Below are 6,218 nucleotides of genomic sequence, written 5' to 3' on the forward strand. Positions count from 1 at the left end.
TACAATAAGAACATGGAAACCCAAATGATCCAAAAATAGAACTTTTTGGGGGGGGGGGGGGGGGTGTCATGTCATGGAATGTTTTCATTTAAGTCATATGAAGCAAATATTACAATTAGGCAAATATTAAGTTCAAATTTTGTTAAACTAAAGTTTTCACAGTAAATTTTTAAGCATGGTGGCTGAATGCTATAGTACACCTTTTTAGACGGAGGCTGTTTAACAGCCTCCGTATATTGTGATTGTCTTGCTCGTGACGTCAAATAATGAGGATTCCTTAAGCATCATCTAGCGGTGGACGAAATAATTAATAATTAATAATAAGAGAGAGAGAGAGAGAGAGAGAGAGAGAGAGAGAGAGAGAGAGTTCTGTTGAGGAAAAAAAGAAGTATACGAATTAAACTTCACAAACACAGTATATCAATTTTTAAATCAAACATTACAAACAGTGTACAATACCTATACTTCATTATTAGGCATGCTTCCTTTCTCTTTACTTGAAATCAAACATCACAAACAGTGTAGAATACTTCATTGTTAGGCATACTTCTGTTCTCCTTACTTGAAATGAAAACTATTAGAACGAAACTTTTTCCCCTTACCTTGGAAGGAACACGTGGTGCACCTCGCGCGTTGATTTGATTTACAGGGGTAACACGTGGACTCGGATTGAAACTGCATGCTGGATTCAATCACACTTTTGTGGATACTAATTATATGAATATATAATATTAGTATATTTCAAAGGAATGTACGTAAAATTACGCCTAAAAATATCTCTCTCTCTCTCTCTCTCTCTCTCTCTCTCTCTCTCTCTCTCTCTCATAACGATCATAATAAGAGAATATCTAGATCGACGACACTCATTAATAAAGAAATCCCTTCTGTGAGATAGAAAAGGAGGGGGGGGGGGTATTGTACAGTTAGACAAAGTAGTTTGCAATTTAGAGGTTATCTTTTGTTTTGAACAGGTGTGGAAACCTCTAGGATATGGTGTTTTCTACTTTGGGTTTGCAAATCACTATACACAGGAACTAATATCGGCTTAAACTAAATATACACAGAAAAAGAAATGTGTACATAAATAGCTAGTTTGCATTGTATTTTTCAAGTTCGAGTTGTATGCATTTAATAACATGTACAGTTTCCCATGTTGTTTGGTGATGCAAAATAATTTCCTCCTTCCTTTTTTGTAAAGAATAAACACCTTTAAGTAGTTATATAACAAGCGTATAAGGTTAAAATAAGAGAACAACACTAATTATTTTAATATTATCTACCTAACTCTGATGTCAATCTGGAAAATATCCTCGCGACCTTAAATTGCCATAATACTAAACCGCTTTGCGAATATTCCAACATGATAAGCGGTATGTGCGCTGTTTTTCCTTAAATAAAAAAAATCATATAAATTTTCATTAGTTTAATTTCCTCCGAAATGATGTCTCCGTCTATCAGTACTTTGATTTGATAAATCTATAGCTGAAATCAACTCCTTGTCAATTCCAAGGCGTTACTAATATTTTTATCTCCATTTTCTAAGCCAAAAAAATCTCTTCAATTTTATACATAACTAGCACAAAACACCTTTGAGTGACAAACTTTCACGCTAAGAGGTGCCTGATGTCCTTTATTAGGAAGATGATATGAAAATGAAGAACTAAATATCCATTAGTATAAAGAATCAAGATAAACTTTCTTAGATAAAGCTAATAAAACTCAATTAAAATATTATCATATAGACCAGGAATGCATCGTTTCTTTAGAAGTATGAATTTCATCATAAGAATAATTTGATTTCAGGTTTTTTTTCGAAGAGCACAAAGGCAAGATCATGAAGTAGGGTTTTTTGTAAACGCAATCATAAATATTTGTAAGTTTTAAGTTTTATCAGGACCAATTGAGGGCATAAAAAGACCAAAAAAGCTGCTCTAATCCACAGGGGCCAAGCCCGTTTTAACATTAATTTCAATGTAACCATAAATAAAGAAAGGGGTCGAACTCTGACCAAAATAAAAAACTACCAGCTCGCTTCAAAAGCCTAATAAATCAATTATTTTTTAAAACACTCGCAATATGCATGTATTTTTCAGAAAAGTAATGTATGAGATACACTCATGCCGAATTTCATGTTGATGAATCTTAAAATAGCGGAGATATACGTCATTATTCTCTCGAAGTCGCCAGTTTATTTTTACTCGGACATTTACCGGTCCAGGGCTCACGATGGGATTTTGCCTCTGACAACAGCAGTATTGCAACAAGTCGAGAAACATTCTCACTAATCTTTGAAAATCTTACATCAAATGGACGCTACTTACATACAAAAACTCCGATAAAATTCCTTAAATACTCTCCATAATGAACTTTTATTCTCCAGCCACATCAACTTTAAGACCAGACCGGCCATTCTGATAGCTAATGTTTAACTCAATTTCATTTGTTAATATTCCTGATGGTCCAATCAGAATCAGTCTTTCTCGAAGACGTCAAAATGGCCGGTCTGGTCAGAAGTTGATGTGGCTGCAGAATAAAAGTTCATTATGGAGAGTATCTAAGGAATTTTATCGGAGTTTTTGTATGTAAGTAGCGTGCATTTGATGTAAGATTTTCAAAGATTAGTGCGAATGTTTCTCGACTTGTTGCAATACTGCTGTTGTCAGAGGCAAAATCCCATCGTGAGCCCTGGACCGGTAAATGTCCGAGTAAAAATAAACTGGCGACTTCGAGAGAATAATGACGTATCATAATATCTCCGCTATTTTAAGACCCATCAACTTGAAATTCGGCATGAGTGTATCTCAGACATTACTTTTCTGAAAAATACATGCATATTGCGAGTGTTTTAAAAATTAATTGATTTATTAGGCTTTTGAAGCGAGCTGGTAGATTTTTATTTGGGTCAGAGTTCGACCCCTTTCTTTATTTATGGTTACATTGAAATTAATATTAAAACGGGCTTGGCCCCTGTGCTCTAATCGTTACGAGGTATAAAATCGTTTATATATTGGAGAACAGCTATATATGGACTTCTTTTAGACATCGAAAGTATGCCACGAGAAAAAACATCACGAAGATGCATCATACGGACACTTATGCACAGCTGAGATTAAAATAAACTGAGATCGATTTACATCAAAATAACGGAAGAATTTCAGACTGTTGTTCCCGGGGAAAGATATATCTTCGTCTTTTCTGCGTTTAAGTTTCATTCCGACAGTAGAATGTCTATCGTTTCCATCGTGGACAAGTACTCCTCACTACATGATTTAATGTGCATTCCTAAAGGAAGGGACTTGTAGGAGAAATGGACCAATGCAACGTTGGAAAAATATCAAGAAAGTCATAATCGAAGGTAAAGACGTAAAATTTAAGCTTTTGAGTCAGACTTAATAGGCAAAACGATTCTAGCTCTGTACTATACACCGTTCCATAGCCGAAGCATAAGCTCCGCCCACCGTAGATACGTCATAGCAACGAGGCAGCCTCGGACAAAAGAGTAAACAATGGCGGCTACTACAAACGCTATCAATATTATTTCACCCAGTGTCTTCCCACTTAGCCAACATTTTGAAGAAATACAGGTAAAATACAGGTAGATTTGTGTTGCCTAAGTGGGAATTGGGTGCAGGTGGAGAACAAAAGAATTTAATTACAGGTAAGCTATAGTCTGTTTTCAGATGAAAGTAGGAGAAATAATATATATTTGTTAGCCTACAGAAGAATACATATGAATTGAGCTTCTGTCCCAGTACTTTATTTTATTATTTCAGATGAAAATGTTAATTTTTAAAAATGAGTTGTTAAATATTCCCCTATAATTCATCCCCTTAATTAGGGTACAAATATCATGGTTTGTCTATTTTCATCGAAAATTGAGATAATTATATAAGCTGACTTAACTTAAACTTTGCATTGTCAAAATTTTGTAATTATTAGAATCGCGTTTGAAATTTTAATTATACGTCATATGGGTCATATTTTTTTCAGTTTTTTTTTTCGTTCTATGATTATTTGATTAATTCCAATCTACAGAAAATGAAATAAACGAAACACAAAAACGCTAGAGTAAAGTGCTTATATTTTTAATGTTGTATGATGCATGATCAATACATCATTAGTTATGAAGATAAAATCTTCCTTTGTCATTTTCTATAAAGTTGACCTGCACATAAAGATTGCCAGGGCATTTTGATTTTTTATGTCTTTTAACTCACAGTCCATAAACAATCAAGAACTCAAAATTTTCAGGCTTTTGATTCTGTTAATTAATGGCCATAATAATGCTTCTCAATTTCAATTTGTTTATTCTCTCAAACCATTTAAATACACATGAACATGAGATACAAAATTGTGTTAAATTGTAATGTCAAGGGTCTTAATAAATATGATATTAACAGTGGGACGGACAACTTCGGAATGGACATTTTTCCGGCGTTGCGCACCTCTTTCCATACACACTATTGACCAAAGTTTAGTACCAAATGGTGGGGTTTTTTATTCTAAATAAATTTATGGAAAAAAAATTGAAACATTTTTAGATAGTTTTTTAGATATTTGAACTTAAAAGTTCCAACCCCATGGGATTTTAGTTTGGAAAAAATACCCCACAGAAAACCCCATGCAAACCCCATGGGGTTTTGCAATAAACCCCATGGGGCAGAAAACCCCATGAAAATAATGTGGGGTTTAAAAACCCACTTTTTTCTTAAATAACAGTTTAGGGTTTTTAATCCCATAAAATAGATGTCATGGGATTTATTATCCCACATATGCATGGGGTATTTTATCCCATTTGTTCATAATATAAAATTACTAAAATATTTTACCAATCTATTAAAATACCAGTACTCACAGTGCAGACAGTATGGGGTGATGTTAACTAAACCAATCCAAGCAAATAAATCAGATTCTCAATAATAAGTTACTCGAGACTGATTTATTCATGTTTGCATTAGTTTAATGACTCTAGATTTTCTCTTGCATTGAATTATAATCCACAGATGTTGGTAATGTCTTCCAAAAATGCCTTTTTTTCAAATGACAAGTGTCAGCATCAGAGGTATGCTCTGTCATCCTTTAATTTGCCTAAAAATATGTCATGAAAACTATGTAAATTATGTTTAAAAGATATAACTAATTCAAAATAAGTATTGCCCTGCTTATTATAAAATTCTTTAAAATCTGACAGGTTGTAAATATTTATCAATACTGAACTGTATTGTATGTACCAATGTTATATGATCCACTAATAAAGGCATAAATTTACGGTTTATGCAATCACAAAGATTACATATAATATTTAAACTTCTGTTAAATATCATAGCATATTAAAACAGTCTTAAATCTATGGTCTCACTATTTCGAGAAAATTCGGTCCAAGAATAAATGTTGGGTTTTTTTTTCATTACCTAGCTTTTCACTTGGAAGTTATTAAAGAATATATAGACGTATAAATTTAAAATGAAACTGATTTGCAGTCAATGGAATTACCTTTGGAAATGGACAGAAGAAACACAAACTTAGCAACACTAGCCCTACCAACTTATCAAGTACCAAGCGATGGAGTTGAAAACCGGATGTCGAAATAGTTAGACAAATCGGGACACAGATATTTCGATTAGAGCAGTCGAAATTTCATGAATTTCAAGTATAATGCCGTTTAATGAACTCAAAAATCCTATTAGTTATTTAACATCCTGAACACCGTATTATTATATAGATTATTCATCTAACTATAAACATGATGAATTTAGTGTCAATGGTGGGGGTTTGGGGGGGGGGGGGGTTATAACAACTAATAAATAAAGTGTGCAAAATGTTTTATATCATTATACTATTAGTAAAACCAATAATTATTATAAAATTCTTAATTTAACAGGAGATAGTAAGGTGGTTATCAAGGTATATATGTACAATAATACTTTTCGACGGATAATTTCAGCTTGTGTACATGTTTTCTCATGGGGGGGGGGGGGGGGGTACTTGATGAAAAGTCCCGTTGAATTTTTCTTTTCCGTAGAATGTTTTAGTGAAAGAGTATAAATTTTGTGATAATGTCCAGGAGCTATTTTGGATAATAAAAAATAGATACCATGGCTATAGTGCATCAGAGGCATGTGACAAAATCAGTGCGTTTAAATATACGGTAGAAGCCTCTCACAATAATTATTTTGTTTTTAAATTAATTCATAGCATGTATACCGGTAAGTACCTCT

At 33.3% G+C, this 6,218-nt stretch overlaps 1 long non-coding RNA gene across 1 annotated transcript; it reads right to left on the reverse strand.

Annotated features, from left to right (window-relative positions):
• Positions 1 to 4,855: 4,855 nt before the first annotated feature.
• Positions 4,856 to 5,694, reverse strand: LOC128182701 (uncharacterized). Its single transcript, XR_008243456.1, has 2 exons — positions 5,494 to 5,694; positions 4,856 to 5,088 (listed from the first exon to the last, which is right to left on the reverse strand). It is a non-coding gene; the product is annotated as an uncharacterized LOC128182701 (long non-coding RNA).
• Between the last annotated feature and the right edge of the window lie 524 nt (positions 5,695 to 6,218).

Source organism: Crassostrea angulata, chromosome 5 (genome assembly GCF_025612915.1).
Source record: "Crassostrea angulata isolate pt1a10 chromosome 5, ASM2561291v2, whole genome shotgun sequence".
Taxonomy (NCBI): Eukaryota; Metazoa; Mollusca; class Bivalvia; order Ostreida; family Ostreidae; genus Magallana; species Magallana angulata.